Source organism: Equus asinus, chromosome 10, assembly GCF_041296235.1.
Source record: "Equus asinus isolate D_3611 breed Donkey chromosome 10, EquAss-T2T_v2, whole genome shotgun sequence".
Taxonomy (NCBI): Eukaryota; Metazoa; Chordata; class Mammalia; order Perissodactyla; family Equidae; genus Equus; species Equus asinus.
The window spans coordinates 49,681,339-49,701,643 of NC_091799.1; the positions used below are offsets into that span (position 1 = coordinate 49,681,339).

Consider the following 20,305-nt stretch of genomic DNA (forward strand, 5'->3'; position numbering starts at 1 on the left):
GTCTAATAAATGAAACCCTTTGGAAGAAGTAAAAGTAGCTAGGCTGTAGAGATAAGCATGGGGAGGAGGTTAATCTAGAAGCAGAAAGCATCAGTAGTCACCATTATGAGGAACAGCTAAAACACTAGATAAAAACCATAGGTGACAATAGGAAGGCAAAAGTCAGAGAAACAGCAGTGAACCACTAAAGCAATGGGCCTTCCATACCAGACTATACCTGGTGCTGTCACTTCCCCTTCATAAATTTGACTCGATACTAACCAGCTTATGTGTTCACATTCTTTATTTTCCTGAAGGAAGTAACTCTCATGCCCCAAGTTAGGATTATAAAACTCCACAATAAGAATATCATATTCTCTATGAACTTTTAGGTCAATCCAAACTATTAAGAAAAATTTAAAACTGCCATTCTTCTTTTGGCATCTGAGACGAACTTCTTGTTCCACAACTTTCTCATTGCATTTTCCAATTCTCCATTTCTCAGTGTACAAATCAGAAGGTTGAACAAAGGTTTTCCAATTGACAGGTGTCTTCTTGTCCATGTGGAAGGTGGTTGCAGGGTATGTTTATATAAATATATAAGGACCAAAGAACACGATGATCACTATGATGTGGGAGATACAGGTGGAGAAGGCTTTTCTTATTCCTTCAGAACTGTGGTTTCTCAGAGAACACAAGATGAGAACATAGGAGAACATCACCATGACAAAACTCATTATACAGATGGTCTCACTATTGGACACTAAGAGTAGATTTACCACGTAAGTGTCTGTACAGGTAAGTTTCAACAAAGGCTGCAAGTCACAGAAATAGTGATCAATCATGTTGGGACCAGAAAAATGTAAACTCAAGGTCATAAAAATCTGATCTGAAGAATGTACACAGGACCCCACCCAGGCAACAGCCACTAGTGAACCACAGACTTGATAACTCATCTTAGTTGTGTAGCACAGGGACTTACAGGTGGCTACAGAGTGTTAAAAAGCCATGAGAATTAGGATAAATATCTCTAGGCTACCAAAGTTATACATTAAAAAGACATGGATCATGCACTCACTGAAAGAGATAGCGGTCTTCTTCAAAAGTTCAGCCACAATCATTCTAGAGGATATGGACGTAGAGAAGCAGGTGCCAGATAAGGATAAGTGGAAAAGGAAGAAGTACATTGGACTTCCATGTGCCTAGCTGGTCTAATAATCAGCAAGTTATCTAACAATGTGCCCAAATAGAAAATCAAGAAAGGGACAAACTCTTTTCTTCCTTACAGGATCCTTAGTTTACCCAAGCAGAATGAATTCAATCACATTATTGTTCAGCTGAATGATTTCATGAATGAGAAGAAGGGATGAATGTGAACTAAATTGTGTGAAAAAAATAAAGGAATTAACGTAAGTTGTGCCATGAGATATGATGGGATAGTTAAAGCAAGTTAATTCTTGGTACTATGGGAAATCATGGAATATTTTAAGCAAAAGTAAATACTATTCATGAAGTACATTCTGACAGATTTCTCAACGTCACTTCCATACTTTGTTCCTAAATTTTTAATGACCAGTTCAGTGGGCACATTGAGTCTCAAATAAACTTGTGGGTGTGATACTTTTCCTACAGTGCTCTTCAAATACAACCCTTTTTTAGCTTTGACATTATGTTGACTAATTTTGCCAATTTAATACATACAAAATTAAGAGCTAACCCTCATTTTATTATTTTCTTCAGTTTTGCCTTTTTTTAAAACTGCCAATCCTCCTCTTTTTGCTGAGGAAGACTGGCCTTGAGCTAACATTTGTGTCCATATTCCTCTACTTTACATGTGGGATTCCTACCACAGCATGGCTTGCAAAGTGGTGCCATGTCTGCACCCAGGATCCAAGCCGGCGAATGCCAGGCCACCAAAGCAGAACGTGTGCACTTAACTGCTGTGCCACTGGGCTGGAGCCTTCAGTTTTCTATTTTAGTCAGTCTTGGAGCTCATGTTTTGCATGGTGCATCACTTGGCACTTAGGATATACATGGCTGCCCATGTATGTTCAAGAACATTAATAAACAATGCACATACCACTCCCAACAAGATAAAGAATGTGATCTTTATATAGTCCTTTATACAATATTGTTACAAACATTTATACAAATAATATATTTTCTAGAAATACATAATGTTCTCCACTTCTCTGCACATTATATCCCAGATATTCCACTTGAATGCAGAAACAGGAAACACTTATAATCTTTGAATAATCTACTGCATACTTTAAGCACTATTATGATATTAGTTCTTGGCAAATACTAATAGACAGAAATGAACGCTCTTTAATTGTTAATATATCAAATATCCCCATTTTTATCTGTCTTTCATCAGTTTCTGAAAAGCGCCCCTTAGAGCTCCTGAAGTGACACTCCTAAATTAAAGAAGGGATATTACTTAATAGTTTGTTTTCACAATTCAAGTTTTTAGCTTAAGCATTGTAGACCTAGAGTGGTTGTGCTTTTGGGTGTAACCAAGCAAATGGTTTAGGACCAAATCTTGACTGTAATCACCCAAGCCCCACCTTCATGAAACAATGAAATGGAGTAAAGAAGAAGAAAGGGCAGGGAGATGTGGCTTTAGAAAGAGGGATATTAGGTCATCAGTAACTGATTTATTTATTTTTTTATTTCTGTCTTAGCAAAGTCAACGATTATTAAATGTTGAAGTGTCACTTCTTTCAATGAAGATTTCTTTTCTTTTTCAAATTTGAAAACAAATATTATAATTGCCCTTATTTCCGAGACCAAAGTCTTTCTCCAGATATTTCCTGCCAAGTTGATATTGGATGAGGCACTGTATGAAAGTAAAAATATAAACTGAAATAAAGTATATTTAAATATAATCTGGAAGACTTACTTATCCTATTGCCTCTCTCCCCAATCTCACCCAAAACTTCAATATATTGCCTTGTAAATTGTGAGTTGACCAATGCTCAGCCTGTGATAGACTAACACAATAATAGTTATATATTTTTTCACTCTTTTAGTACATTTTCTTCTCAATAGACCTGAAATTTCTCTCATCTTCCTCAAAATCAAAAACAGCTCTTGGGAAAAAGCCTGATGAGGTTATTCACTTTGGAGTGTCAATGATTAAAAAAAAAAAGAAAAGTCTTTTTGGACTTTGTGATCCAGGACAAACATCTAAAACAATAAGAGAAATAAGTCTTGGCATCATGACCATTACAATGAGTTTATCATTTCTTTTGTTCACTTAAATGAGAGATGTGTCGTATAATATTAGCATTTGAAACTGTGGTAGGCATTGGAAGCAAGATGATGTGAAATTCTCTCATGCTCTATTTAGTCAGTGATTTTGGTCACACACTAGAGAGTGTAGTTTTTGGTATGGATATTATCAATTCTATTAACCTGTCTGTTTCCAGGATAAATTTAATTCTTTCTTACATTTGGACATATGTACTTAAAATGGCATATAATATTTTTATAATATTTTATTCATTTATAATTTATATTTATATATAATTATATTTGTAATATAATTATATTTTATACATAACAAAACATACAATAATTATAAATTATTTTATTTATTTATACTATAGTTAAAAATAATAAGTATATTTAATTTGTTTAACAATAATTGTGGGTCTTTGTCAAATATTTAATCAATAGTTTCATGATGACATTAAAAGTCTAGACCCAAATCTGCATCCGCAATGCTCAATTCTAGCCTTTTATGTTCCAAAAAATTTAGACTACTTTAGTCATATATTTATTAATTTGTCTGAGGAATATTCTCTGTGGCCTCAAGCATACTACAGGGAATCTCCTCCTATGTTAAACAAAGGAATTTTAATCTATTTAGTAATCTATAATACCCTCTGATCTAGAAAAAGGACAATATCTTTCTCAAATCAACAAATATTTATTGAATTCTGTGTATAAACAGGGTATGTTCACCATGAAATGGGGCTATACTAAGATTAGTAAATATAACAAGTGTGATCTCTGTAATAAAAGTAATGTAGTAGCCAAGGATTTAAAATAGCTAGTTGTAGCAGCAACTCGCATGTAATATAGAGGAAAATTGGCAAAGATGTTAGCTCATGGCAAATCTTCCTCAGGAAAAAACATAAATAAAAATAAAAAAATAAATAGTTGTACAGGATGCAAACTCCTCTGGTCCTCTCCTTTCTTGCTGTAATATCTTTCTATTTCTAGCTGCTTCAACCTTCTGTGAACTTTAGGATCAAAATGCTGAGAAACATCCTTTAAAGTGCTTTCAGTGATTGCCTGTGAGAAGAAAAATTCATTCCCCTGTTCTCTAAACACTTGCTTTATAGCTTTTCTTATAGTATTTCTTATACTATTGCCTTAACACAAAAAAATGAATGTGCTTATTTTAGTTTCCTTCCTGGAGTTAGAATATTGAAAACTATGTGTTCTCAGGATTTTATTCTGCATTGTTCCAATTCAATGCCTTGTACTTTGGGGGTGCTCAGTAAGAGCTTTTAAATTGAATATTTTCTACTACCCCCTTAAAACGTGATCATATTTACCTCATTTTTGTTGCACCATACTGATTACAAAACACATTCACAACATAAATTTGCTGTGGCTTTCTGTCTACTGTGTAGGTTAGAGAGAGAAATATGCTTCTAATTTATAAAGCCAGGAAAAGGAAAAAAAAACCTGAGATCAATTTTAAATAACTTTTGAATAATTGTACAACTGGAGTATAGGATGTCATACTCTGAACACTACCACATGGCATGTAAGACATTGAAACTCTGATACCCATATAATGATCATATTAAAGCATTTTTTAAATGAATCCTAAGTCCTTAGGGTTGCAAGAAGATCCATTTTTCATATATTCCTAATATTTATTCTTGTTTTTATGTGTGATATATGTATAATCACGTCAAATTTTTTTTCAAAGGTGCGTTAACACCTTTCATCAGGTTCTCAATGGAATCTGATACAACAGGTTACAACGATCCAAAGACAAAACGGCATCAGTAACCTAGCATATCTTCCAATAACTACTGTAGTCACCTCAACTCTTCAAACAAGATAAGGCAAGTTTGAAGTGGCTAAATTTGTCAAAACAAGGATAAGAGAATGTGTTGGTTTAGGAATGGGTGCATGACAAAGAAGTATTAAAAAAAAGCAGGTGGGAAAAGGTGGAGAATTGAGGATGGTGAAATACAAGTTGTTAGGTGGCTCCTTCTGTGTTTCTGTTTTACTGCAGATGCTACAGTAGGAAGCACTTAGGCACTGTCTCTTCATCCACTACTCGCCTGAGTCATGTGTCAGCTACAGCTGAGTCATGTGTCAACCACACCTGAGTCAAGTGTCAGCCAGAACTGAAGCACATGCCACACACACCTGAATGACCTTTGAGCCACACATGAGTCGCGTTCCAGCCTAGCTGAGCTACACTAGCCTCCTATCTTTGGGAGAATCCCTATACTTACTTTATTTCTGCACAGAATTTACCATATTCTGTGAGAATGTTAGCAAGTTGCCCTGAGATTCTTTACCTCTTAAATGCCCAAAGAAAAGAGTAATGTGATTTATTCTTCTGAGCTCCTCACTCTGGGTACTGACTCACATAATTTCTGTTTATCTGTTCAGGAGATGGCCTGGAAACAGCTTTAACCGAGAACCAAAAATTCATCATGAATCTCTATACCCAATACTTACGTTTCCTATATCTGTGTGCCCCAAATTACATGAAATTAACATTTATTTGTTCCTCTTTTCAAATCTTCTAAAGAGAGCAGGAGTCTTGTGGAGAGGGAAGTAGATAATATCACATGTGAAAGAACATTGGACAAGGACAAATATTGATGAAAAGGGAAGATTTTTACCCAAAATATCTTCAGTAACTCCCCTCTCACATATTGGCAAGTTATCTTTCAGTTTTTAGCATCCTCATTGTCATAATTTCTGAGCTTTCTCTGAGAAGTAGTGAGCTTTTAAATTAAATCTCAGAAATGTGTAAATTGCAAATTATATTCTTATGGTATCATATTGGAAGCATACAAGGAGTAATAATCTTATGTCCTGATACAGAAACTCTATTAAATGTTGTCTTTGGAGATGGAAAAGTCGGCATTCTCCAGAAGTTACCTGTAGATCACTACCTCCATTAATCTTTCCTAGAATTTCTAACTAGGCACGTCATTTCTAACATTCTAGAATCCAAAGCTCTTTAGTGAGGATTCATCTTGTCAAACTACCTTACATCAAAGTCATGTGTTAAATTTTCTGCATTCTGTCATCTCTAGAAACTGTAATAAACCTTAACTCAGGAAATACCTTCCTCTATCCCTATACTGCTTTTCACCTGATACCTTTTCACAAACGTGGTGCTCATACAAGATTTATTGAGTTAAAATGATCATTTTTCCTCAACAGTTATATTTATTCTATTTATTTCTTTCATTAGCATCAAATCTCATAAAAACTAAGCTCTTTTTTTCTGTTCCTTTCTCACTGTATGTGGAAAGAATATAGTCAAAATAAATATAAAAATATATTAGAAAATTATTTTAGATTATTTTATAATGATGCATCTGTGTGTAAAAAGATAGAAATATGTGTAAATTATCTGTTAGAAGACTCTCTGAATTAGTGTCAAGTCTGACCATTCTTTTTTGATAGTGGCATTCTCATAGAACACTGAAAAAATGTTGTCTGCATTCCAGGGGGAATATTTTAAAAAATAATGTGCCGGGGTCCTGCTCCAGCTGAGTGCAGGTTCCTGAGGGAGAGATGGAGTCGGCGAGTCGGTGCAGGGGGAAATGAATGGGACATGAAACTTGAGTCAGTGCAATCAAGTCTAACTTTACTGTGCACAAGTGTCGTTTTTATATTTTTCAGGATTAGTACAGAAATAGCTCTACAAATATTCTCAGAGAGATAATGAAGTAAAAAACGACCACAAGAATATTTATTAGCACTCTATTCTATAGAGCATAAGGTTAATAATCGCGTTCTCCGCAATTAACTATTGTTTGTTGTCTCTAAGCTAGAAGCGATAGGTACCTTGACATCTGTTGTAATTCATGGTAAAGTTAAATCAAAGAGAGAACGTCCAGACCTCTGGACAGGACAGCATTCTGGCTCTTTACATCCTGGGGGAGCCACCCCTGCCTCCCTCAATCATTTATGCCATTAGTGTAGATGGTTAATGGGAACAAAAGGCAAGTGTGGGGTATCTTATCCCCAGGGCTATTTGCATTCTCAGAGGGCAGTTAAACATCTTTACATTCCCGTGCACCTTAGGGGGTGAAAGCATTCCTTTGTCTTTTAGGAGGCAGGGCTAACAGTCCCTTGAGCAGACTGCCCGGAGAAAATATAATTTTTCTGGAAAGGTAAAGGGCTGAAAAGCTAAGCTAAACTATATATCTTCAAGAATAAAAAGCAGAAACAAGTATAGTCATAACCTTGATAGAAAGCATGCATATAATTCAGAAAATATCAGGGGTGTCTGCCGGCCATTCTTCACCGAGGGGCATCCCTGTGCTCCTCAGCCCTTCTCAGCCCAGACCCTGTCAGATGGCTGTATAGGTGTAGGTAACACAGCTCCTGGCATAATTTATTGCTTTTAGGAGAAAACTTCTATAACATTTTAACAGAAAGCAGAAGGTCTAGAATAATATATAGATACTTCTTGATCATCCAATTAACCAGCAAACTTGAAAGGGCGATGCATATATATTTAGACAAAAAACTGGAGGAAGAAAGAAACATTAACCAGATGGAGGCTACAAACCTAATTCGACATCTTATCTGGGCAGGATTCCTTTCTGCTGGTCTCAAAAGGGATTGTGCGCTCCTCCATTAATTAACTGCATCAAACAAAATTAGCTCTCAGAAAAATATCTTGAAAGTTACCTGCAGGTGGTCACATTCTCTTACTATATTTAATTCTCCCGGGAGGTAGTGCCTCCCAAGCAGCCACCCAAAGAAGTGAAACCTGGTGGTTAAGAAAGGAAAAGGAATGAAGGGCAATTAGAAGCAGCACAGGTTTCAGAACTATGTGAGGGGCCGGCAAGTTATTCTTCACCAAGGGTCAACCCTGCACCCCTCGTGTTAATCGACTGGACCCTGTCAAGCAGCCAATCAAATGATGTAGCCACGGGTCCCGTCAATAATGATATAAGTTGTTATCCTCCTGGAAAGTATTATTGTCTAAAGTTTTCCTTACTTTGTTAGTCATAAACATCCCACATGTAATAAACTTAACTTTTGATTTGTCTGTTCAGCCTACAAGAATAGCAAATTAATCTGCCTCACTCTTGTTAACCACATACACAGATTCAGAATTGTTAGATGCTTCAAACTACCAAAACTACCAGGGAAAAAGAAGAATAAAACAAATAAATGGTGGAGAGGATGACAAAGAACAGAAAGAAGAAAAATAGTGTCACATACAAAAAAGGAAGTAGGTCACCCAGAAACAAATCTGCTCTAAACTGGAGCCCTAAGTTACTCCTCCTTACATTTCTCAGTGGAAACTTTGCAGAACAGAAGGGTGTGAGATGATATATTCAAAATGCTGAATGAAGAAAATCACAAATGAAGAATTCAATACCCATAAAAAGTATCTTTTTAAAACAAAGATGATATAAACACATTACACAAATAAAACCTGAGAGAGTTTGTCACCACCTGACCTGACTTAGAACAAATGCTAAAGGGGCTTCACATTTAAAGGAAAAGACAATAAACAACAACATGAACACATATGAAATTATAACACATTTTACGTAGTTACATATGAATACAAATGCAGAATACTTTACTAAAGTAGTAAATCACAATGTATAAATTAATTTAATCACAGTATATAAATTTCTCTTAATTTTAGTGTAAACATTAAAAGACAAAAATTTTAAGAATAAATATAACTATGAAAGTTGCTTAATAGAGATAGCATAAATATATATAAATTGTAACATCAACAACATAAAATTATTATAAAATGTGAGGGGTGGAGTAAAAGTGTAGATGTGATTGATGTTAAGATGTCACCATTAAAATATACTATTATAATATTAAGATACTTTATGTAAGTCTCACAGTAACCACACATAAAAACACCTATATATGATACAAAAGAGAAAAATGGAAAGGAACCAAAGAATATGAGTACAAAAATTAACAAGACGGAAAGGAAAACAAGAGAGGAATAGAGTAACACTTGCAAGACACTTTCACAATAAATAACAAAATGGCAATAATAAGTCATTGCCTATCAATGAGGTCTTTGTGTATTTGGATTAAAATCTCCAATCAAAAGATATAATGCAGCTGAATGGACTTCTTGAAAGAGTAAGACTCTACTATATGCTTTCTATAAGAAAATCAGCTTCAGATGTAAGGAAGTGAAAAGTCTGAAAATGAAGGCACAAAAAAAATAACCAATGCTAATAATAAATAAGAGGGAAGAGCTGTGGCTATACTTTATATTTGACAACAGAGTCTTTATGTCAAAATTGTTAAAGGAGACAAAGAAGAACATGATATAATGATGAAAGGATCAATTCATCAAGTAAACATAACAATTATATATATATATGCACCCAACAGCAAAGCTCATAAATAAATAAAAAAATAATATAACTGAGGGAAAAAGAGAGCAAAATATAGTAATATTAGGATACTTCAATACTCCCATTTCAATACTGGATAGAACATCCAGGCAGAAAGACAATAAAGAAACAGCTGAGTTAGACAACACAAAAGATGAAATTGAACTAACAGACATATACAGAACTTTTCACTCAAAAGGAGTGGAATACACATTAACTAAATAAACCCGAAATATAGCAGAATAAAGGAAATAGTAAAGACTAGAGAAGAAATAAATAAAACAGAGAAAAGAAAAACAATAGAAGAATCAATGAAAATAAGATTTTTTTAAAGTTAAAAAAATCAATAAAGTCTTAGCTAGAGTAAGAATAAAAGAAGGCTCAAATAAATGAAAACAGAAATGAAGGAGGAGAAATTCATGGGATGACAGAAATATAAAGAATCAGTACAGACTATTATAAAGAATTATGCACCAGCAAACTGGATAACTTAGAAGAAATAGATAAATTCTTAGAAGCATATAACCTACCATGACTAAATCAATAAGAAATAGAAACCCTGAACAGACCAATAACAAACAAGATGATTGAATCGAAAATTTTCTAACAAATAGGAGATTGTTGGAAAGATAGTGGCGTGGGAGGCCTCTGAATTCACCTCATCCTGGGGATATAACAAATCTACAACTACCAATGGAACAATTACCTTTCAGAGAGAACCAGAAACTGGATAAAAAGAATCTTCACAACAAGGAGCAATACTGACAGACGTGCAAGAGACAGAAATATCCCTCTACTGAGGAATAAACCACATTCTAGCCACAGTACTGATGGCCAGGAGCAATCCTAAGATACAAAGCCTTTCCTGGAGGAGTGGTGGAACTGAGCAGCAGTGCTCTGCCACAATAAGCAGCCTTTGACTTAAGCACAACTGAGATGAATGCCACAATACGTGGCTTCACTGGCTATTAAAACCAAACAGGATACCCCCAGAAAAGCTATTGAACATAAGAGAAAGTAAAGTCTGCTCTTAGAGGGGCTATGCACAGGTTGACCCATTCCTGATACCAACACAAATCACCAGAAAGAAAGGTGCATAGTCTTTTGGTAAAAGAGACTTGATAACCTCTGAGCATATCTCCAAGAGGCAGGCTACAGCTGGGCCCACCTACACAGGGACTGAGACATTGGCAGCAGCTATTATTGTGATGTAATACAAGCGTGCTGACACAGACACTGGCAGATGCCATTGGATTCCTTTGTCTCCTGTTTGTGCAGGGATTTGCTGCATCCATTAGAGCACTGATTTAATCCAGTTCAGCCAGGGCAGGCAGACCACCTGGAGGACTGGTCCTGCTCACCAGAAGGCCTGCAGGGAACTTATGGGCCCACGTAGGTGGGGCGTATGGGACTTCCGCAGTGAGTTGAGTGAGTCAGTATTGGCATGGCAGGAAATGCGTGTAAGACAGGACTGCGTTGGTTGGATGTGTGGACCCATAGGTGGTGGGGGTTGTCGGTGGCAGCAGACTTGTGCCATTGGCTGTCTCAAACAGCCACACAGGCTATCTGCCCTACACTCCAACACCTGAAATGATTTTGTGATGCCATGCCTAGGAACAGCTCCATCCAGCTGCATACCTGACAAACCTGACAACAGCCTCTGAGACCAGAGGCCTACAGCAATTGTGAGCCCCTGAGTCTAGCAACCAACCATGCTGAGTGTCTGACTCACTTAACAGCAAAACAGCAGCAGTTATGTGCTATTAGACCTTGAAGGCAGCTGTTCTGGGGCTTTCCCCACCCAGTGATGTGAATAAATTGACCATAGGAGATGCACACAGCTTAGAATTACAACCAGCCAGCCTGGGGTCCAGAATCCACAGCAAGAGTAACCCTGCCACAACAGAAGGACACATGTGGCCTTTACAGGGGAAACTCCTGAAACATTAGGAACTGGTGACAAGACGGAATCAAATTACTGGGCTCCATAATGTATCTCTTATATAAAGACACATTGGGAGCTGATCCGTCTAATACATAGATATAAGCACAGAGAAGTAGGCAAAGTGAGAATACAAAGGAATATATTCCGAAAAAGAAACAGGAAAATCCTCAGAAAAAGAAATAAATGAAACAGAGATAAACAATCTACCTGATAAAGAGTACAAACTAATACTCATAAGGATGCTAAATGATCAGAGAAAAATGGGTGAAAACAGTGAGAACTTCAACAAAGAACTGGAAAATATAAAAACAACAAATCAGAACTGAAGAATATCATAATTGAAAAAATTCATTAGAAGAAGTCAATAGCAGAGCAGATGACACAAAAGAATAGATCAGTGAGCTGACTAAAGAGTGGAGGAAATCACCCAAGCTGAAAAGAAAGTAAAAAAAGAATGAAAAACAGTCTAAGGGATCTCTGGGACAGCATCAAGCACACTAACATCTGTATTATACGTGACCCAGAAGGAGAAAAGAGAGACAAAGGGGGCAGAGAACCTACATGAAGAAATAATACCTGAAAAATTCCCTAACCTAAGGAAGGAAACAGATATCCAGGAAGAGGAAGTGCAGAGAACATCAAAAAAGATGAATCCAGAAAGGTCCACATCAAGACGAATTACAATTAAAATGTCCAGAATTAAAGATAGAGACTCCTAAAAGCTGCAAGAGAAAGTAAAAAAGATACATACAAAGGCATCCCCATAAGTCTATAAGCTGACTTCTCAGTAGTAAATTTAGAGGCTAGAAGGGACTGGCACAGTATATTGAAAGTGCTGAAAGGAGAAAACCTACAACCAAGAACACTATACCAAATAAATTTATCTTTCAAAACTGAAGGAGACATAAAGAGTTTTCCAGAGAAGGAAAACCTACAGGAGTTTGCCACCACTAAACCACCTGTACACGAAATGCCAAAGGAATCTATTAAAGTGAAAAACAAAAGATGACAAATAGGAATAAGAAAATTATCAAAGGAAAAAAATCACTAGTAAAGGCAAATACACACTAAAGGTAGTAGTTCAACCACCTATAAAGCTAATATGAAGATCAAAAGACAAAAAGTACTAAAATTATCTATTTCCATGATAAGAATGTAAGGAATAAATACACAAACAAAAGGGGTTAAATACGACATCAAAAACATAAAATGTTGGGGGAGGGGAGTAAGAATGCAGAGTTTTTCATAATAGGCCTATCTTAAGAGACTATCAATATAGATTGCTATTTTCATAGGTTATTTTGTATGAACCTCATCATAGTCACAATCCAGAAACTTATGATAAATATTAAAACATTGAGAAAGAACCCAAATGTAATATGAAAGACATCCATCAAATCACAAGGGAAGAGAGCAAGAGGAGAAGAAAGGAACAGAGAACTACTACAACACTCAGAAAAAAAAATGTAATAAAATGACAAGAAGTATACACTTAACAATAAGTATTTTAAATGTAAATGAGATAAATACTCCCAAAAAAGACATAAGGTGACTGAATGGATAAAAAATCAAGACCCATGTATATGCTGCATATAAAAGACACACTTCAAACCTAAAAACACTCTCAAACAGAAAGTGAAGAAATGGCAAAAGAAACATCATGAAAATGCTAATGAAAAGAAAACTGAGGTGGCAATACTTATAGCAGACTAAAGAGACGTTAAAACAAAAAATATAACAACAAATAAGGGCAATACATAATGATAAAGGAAAAAATCCAACAAGAAGATATAACACTTATAAACATATATGCACCCAACATAGTAGCACCTAAATATATAAAGCAATTATTAACAGACATAAAAGGAGAAATAGTAAGAATAATAGCGAGGGACTTTAACACTCCACTTAAATCAATGGATAGATCATCTGAACAGAAGATCTACAAGGAAACATTGGGCTTAAACAACACATTAGATAGATGGACTTAGATATATACAGAACATTCCATTCAAAAAAATCACAGAATGCACATTCTTTTCAAATGCAAAGAGAACATTCTCCAGGATGGATCACATATTAAAATGAAAGCAATATCAATAAATTTAATATTTTAATAATACCAAGCATCTTTTTAAAAAATAATTTATTTATTTTCGGATGTACATCATAATATATTTTGAATTCTGTGTAGATTACATCATGTTCACCACCCAATAACTAGAGTTCATCCCTTCACATGTGACCCTAATCACCCCTTTTGCGCTCCTCCCCCTCTCCCTATGGTAACCACCAATCCAATCTCCAATGCTATGTGTTTGTTTGTAGTTGTTTTTATCTTCTACTTATGAGCGAGATCATATGGTATTTGACTTTCTCCCTCTGACTTATTTCATTCAGCCTAATACCCTCAAGGGCCATCCATGTTGTCACAATTGGCTGTATTTCGTCATTTCTTATGGGTGAGTAGTATTCCATCATGTATAAATACCACATCTTCTTTATCCATTCGACCCTTGATGGGCACCTAGGTTGCTTCTATGTCTTGGCTATTGTGTATAATGTTGCAATCAACATAGGGGTGCAAGTATCTTTAGGCCTTTGCATCTTCAAGTTCTCTGGATAAATACCCAGCAGTGGGATAGCCGGATCATATGGTAGATCTATTCTTAATTTTCTGAGGATACTCCATACTGCTTCCCATAGTGGCTGCACCAGTTGTTGTAGTCAAAAAGACTCTGCTGAGACCAATGTCAGGGGCCAGTCCTGTGGTGTAGTGGCTAACTTCACATACTCCACTTCCACAGCCTGGGGGTTAGCAGGTTCGGATCCTGGGTGTGGACATAGCACCACTCATCAAGCCATGCTCTCGGGGCACCCCACATAAAGTAAAGGAAGATTGGCAACAGATGTTAGCTCAGGGCCACTCTTCCTTATACACACAAAAATACCAACGTCAAACGGCATATTGCCTATGTTTTCTTCTAGGGGTTTTATGGTTTCATGTCTTACATTAAAGGCTTTAATCCATTTTGAGATCATTTTCATGTATATTCTAAGATAATAGTGTACATTCATTCTTTTTCATGTGGCTGTCCAACTTTCCTAACACCATTTATTGAAGAGACTGTCTGTTATCCATGGTATGTTCTTGGCTCCTTTGTCAAAGATTAGTTGTTCATAGTTGTTTGGTTTTATTTCTGAGCTTTGAATTCTGTTCCATCAATCTATGTGCTTGTTCCCCCGCCACAAAATCGTGCTGTTTTGATGACTATAGCTTGGAAGTATATTTTGAATTCAGGGAGTGTGCTACCTCTAGCTTGGTTCTTTTCCCTCAGGATTGTTTCGGACATTCAAGATTTTTTTTGCTGTTTCATATGAATTTTAGGATTCTTTGCTCTACTGTGAAAAATGTCGTTGGGTTCTGATTGGGATTGCAGTCAATATGTAGATTGCTTTAAGAAATATGGGCATTTTAACCTTGTTAATTGTTCCAATCCAAGAGCAGGGAATATCTTTACATTTCTATATATCTTCCTTGATTTCTTTCCATAATGTCTTATGTTTTTCAGTGCATAGGTCTTTCATCTCCTTGGCTGAATTTATTCTGAGTTATTTTATTCATTTTGTTATAAATGTAAATGAGATTGTATTCTTGATCTCTCTTCCTGCTAGTTTCTTATCAGTGTATAGAAACAGGACTGATATTTACATGTTGATTTTGTACCCTGCAACTTTACTTTATTTGTTAATTATTTCTAATCCTTTTTTGTATATTCTTTATGATTTTCTATATAGAATCATGTTATCTTCAATAGTGACTTTTATTTCTTTCTTTCCAGCTTGGATCCATTTTATTTCCTTTTCTTGTTTAATTGCTATGGCTAGGACTTCAAATTCCATATTGAATAAGAGTGACAAGGGAGGGCATCCTTGACTTTTTACTGTTCTTAAAGGTATGGCTTTCATTTTTTCACCATTGAGTATATGGGCAGTGGGTTTGTCATATGTGGCCTTAATTATGTTAAATTACTTTCCTTGTATAGCCATGTCATTCAGAGTTTTTATCTTAGGTGAATGCTGAATTCTGTCAAATGTTCTTTCTGTCTATTGAGATGATCATGTGATTTTTATTCTCATTTTATTAATGAGATATATCACATCTATTAACTTGTAGATGTTGAACTACTGTGTCCCAGGAATAAATCCTACTTGATCGTGGTGTAAGATCCTTTTAATGTATGATATTATTGGATTTGCTAATATTTTGTTTAGGATTTTTGTATCTATGTTCATCAGTGATATTGGCCTGTAATTTTCCTGTTTTGTGTTATCCTTGTCTGGTTTTGGTATCAGGATAATGTTGGCCTCATAAAATGAGTTTGAAAGTGTTCCATCGTGTTCAATTGTTGCAATATTTTGAGAAGGATGACTATTAAATCTTTTTTGAATATATGGTAGAATTCACCTCATCCTGGAGTTTTATTCTTTGGGAGGTTTTTTATTATAGTTTCAATATGTTCACTTGATTGGCCTATTCATATTCTCTATATCTTCTTGATTCAGTTTTGGGAGTTTGTATGATTCTAAGTATTTACCTACTTCTTACAGGTTATTCACTTTGTTGGTGGATAGTTTTTCATAGTATTCTCTTATATTCCTTTGCATTATTGTGGTATTTATGGTAATTTCTCCTCTTTTATTTCTGATTTATTTCAGCCTTCTTTCTCTTTTACTTTGTGAGTGTAGATAAAGGTTTTTCAGTTTTGTTTCCCTTTTCAATGAATGAGCTTTTAGTTTGATTAATCACTTCTATTGTCTTTTTAGTGTATATTTCATTAATTTCTGATCTCATTTTTATTTTCTTCCTTCTACTGACTTTTGGCTTCGTTTGTTCTTCTTTTCTAGTTATTTTAGGTAATTAGTAATGTTAGATTGTTATTGGGGATTTTTCTTGTTTCTTCAGGTAGTCCTGCATTTCTCTGTACTTCCCTTTTAGTACTGCTTTTGCTGCATCCCATAAGTTTTGATATGCTATATTTTCATTTTTTTGTCTCCAAGTATTTTGTAAATTCTCCTCTGATTTCTTCATTCATCCAATGGTTGTTCAGTATTGTATTTTTAATCTCCACATATTTGTAACTTTTCTATCTTTCTTCTTGTAGTTGATTTCTTGTTTCATATCATTGTGATCAGTAAACAATCTTACGATATCAATCTTCTTGAATTTATTGAGACTTGCTTTTTTTTCCCAACGTACAGTGTATCTTTGAGAATGTTCCATGTGTGCTTGAGAAGAATACGTATCTGTTGCTTTTGGATGGAATATTCCATAGGTGTTTACTACGTCGATCTAGTCTAGTGTTTCATTTAAGGCCAGTGTTTTCTATTTGAATTTCTATCTAGACAATCTATCCATTGATGTAACTGGGATGCTAATGTCCCCTACTATTATAGTGTTGCTGTGAATTTTTCCCTTTAGTTCTGTTTAGTTGCTTTATATATTTTGCCACTCCTATGCTAGGTGCACATATATTAATAAATGTTATGTCATTTTTATGGAATGTCTTTTTTTATCATTGTTTAATGTCCATTTTAATTTCTTTCTCTCTTTTGTCTTGAAGTCTATTTTGTCTGATACAAGTATGGCTACACTTGCTTTCTTTGGTTGCCATTTCCTGGGGTGTCATCTTTTATCCCTTCACTGTGAGCTTGTATTTGCCTGTCTAGCTGAGATACGTTTGCTGGAGGTGGCATATTGTTGGCTCTTACATTTTAGTCCATCGAACTCTCTCTGTCTTTTGATTGGTAAATTTAATCCATTTACATTTAGAGTGATTATGGATATATGTGGGCTTAATAGTGTCATTTATCTTTCATTTTCTGGCTTTTATATATTTCTATTCATTCATTTTCCTTGTATTTCTGTCTACCATTTCACTTTGGTGGTTTTATGTGATGTGTTTCTCAGGTTCCTCTTTTTTATGTTTTGTGACTCTGCTATAATTTTTTATTTTATAGTTACCATAAGGTTTTCATAAAAGATGTTATAAATTAAACAGTTTTTTCATGCTTATAGCATTTTTTCTGCATTGACCTTTGTAGGTTCTGTCCTTTTCTCTTCTCCTTCTGTTTTTCTTGTCACAAGTTATCTCTTTTTGTGTTGCAGGTTTCTTACCAAGTTAAGATGGTTACAGTTATATTTGATGCTGTCTTTCTCTCCAGACTTGTTATAAATGTTTACTAATCTCTTCTGATATAAAGTATAATTTTGATGAAGTCCAATTAATCCTTATTTTTATTGTTATACATGTTTTTGTGTCATACCTAGTAAAGCATAACTAAACCCAATGTCATGAAATGTTTCCCCTAGGTTTTATATTAAAATTTTATAGATTTTAACTCTATATTTTGCTCTTGGAACCATTTAAGTGAATTTATGTGTATGATGTCAAGTAATGGTATAATTTCATTATTTGCATGTAGATATTAAGTTTTCTCACCAAGGTTTGTTGAAAAGACACCCCCATTGGATGGTTTTCAGACCCTTGTCAAAAGTTATTTGACCACATATGTGAAAGTGTTTCTTCTGGTATCTCTATTTTATTGGTTTATTTGTCTTTATGCCAGTATTACACTCTTTTTGTTAACGTAGTTTTGTAGTAAGTTTTGAATTGGAAAGAGTGAGTTTTCCAATTCTTTTACAAGACTGTTTGGCTATTTGGGTACCTTGAGCTTCCATATGTATTTTAGGATGTATTTGTCCATTTCTGCAAAAAACCTGATTGGGATTATGATAGGCATTTCCTTGAATCTGAAGTTTGTTTATGGTAGTATTGTCATCATAATAGTATTAAGTTTTCCAATCCATTAACAGAGGATGTTTTTCTGTTTATTTATCTCTTCTTCAATTTCTTTAAGCAATGTTTTGTGAGTTTCAGTGCACAAATTTTTTTTCCTCCCTTGTTAAGTTTGTTCCTAAGTATTTTGTTCTTTTTGATGACATTGTAAATGCAATTCTTTTCTTAAATTCTTCTTAAGATCTTACATTATTAGTGTATAGAAACAGAACTGATTTCATACCTTGCAACTTTGCTGAATTTATTATTTCAACAGACTTTTTTGTGGACTTTTTAGAATTTTCTCCATATAAGATTCTGTTGTTTTTGAACCAAGATAATTTTACTTCTTCCTACCAATTTGCATGTCTTTTTGTTTGTTTTTCTTGCCTAATTGTTCTATTTAATCCATCGGTCCTATGTTGATTAGAAGTGACAAAAGTGGGCATCTTTACTTGTTCTTGATCTTAGAGGAAAAGCTTTCAGTCTTTCACAATTGAGTATAATGTTAGTTGTGAGGTAAATTTGGAACTGTGACATCAATTTTACAACACTTTAGTATCTTTTTCAAGTAATGCAAGAATATGATGTCAGCAGCCACAGAGTAAAACTATGTTCCTGTAACCCACTACTCCAGATCCCCAAGGCAAATAATTCATATTGCTTAACCCTTTTATCCTCTATTTCCATGTATTTTCTGCCAATATACTTATCTTCTAATAATTAATAAACATCGTATATAATCTTTTGACTCATCACCTCAACCACTGTGGATGGAGACTTTCCTTCTCCACATACCACCACCTCCAGTTCTTTTTCCCTTTTCTCATCCTTTCAACATAGTTACATCTCATTTTGTTCCTGGGGTGGCAAAGTTGAGAGCATTGTCCCATCTTCTAGTATATATTTCTAAAATATAAAAGTATAAACTATTTTAAAACCTTATAATATTTTGGTTACTACTCCATATATAGTTTGTTTCATTATTATTGCTATTTTCTCTGTCAAGGTGTTTTTAGGGCCACAAATTTATTGGCAATATCGACAATTTTCAGAAAATGTTTCCACAAAGATATTTATAACTTTCAATAAAATAGTTCTCATTTACTTTTCTATATTCTGTACATGCTGTTGAATATGACAGATCATATATATATCAATTCCAAAAAATGTTTTCCTTTGATAATATTAACTCCATTATTATTTTGTTACATGCATTTCTAGGAATGACAATAAGCATAGATTTGTTTCCCTATATTAATTCACTAATTCTCTTAAGCTTTCAAAATGGCAATTTTTTATGCTGCTGTTGTTGTTTTCTTTTACTTCTGGTAGATTTTTTTCACTTTGCCTTTGAAAGTTTCAATTAATTTTTAAAATTAATTATTATGTATTTTAATTAGCAAAAGACTTTCTTGTACCATGGCACTCCTTTTTATATGTCTAATAATAGTTATATGATGGATTAATAATGTCTCATACTTCTTTGAAGTTATCAATCTTATTTCCTAAAAATGCACTCTCTTTCTGCATCTTCCCCACCACATACAACTCACTTTATATTTATGCAGATTGTGTGTGAATAGGTATGTGGGTTTGTGTGTGTATGTATGCACATTTGTGCATCTTCCTTTTTCATGTTGGGAACTTCCTTAAAAGTCTGGTAACATTGGGCTTTAAAATAATGTTTAAGACTACAACATCACATACTGTGTGGACCTTCTTCACTTATAATGTCTCTTGATAATTCCTCCTCCTACTTCCATGAAGAAGACTCTCAAGGTGCCATTTCCTGTTTTCCATTTAAGTAACTGGCCATTTCTCTGTCCAAATTCCTTATTTCAATCGTCCTGAATTATTTCATCTATCACTGTGTCTTTTGATCACTTACTGTCTTTTAATTTATAACATATCTATTTCTT

At 34.6% G+C, this 20,305-nt stretch overlaps 1 pseudogene; it reads right to left on the reverse strand.

Annotated features, from left to right (window-relative positions):
- Positions 1 to 385: 385 nt before the first annotated feature.
- On the reverse strand, positions 386 to 11,235 carry LOC106827335 (olfactory receptor 4C16-like; annotated as a pseudogene).
- Positions 11,236 to 20,305: the final 9,070 nt, after the last annotated feature.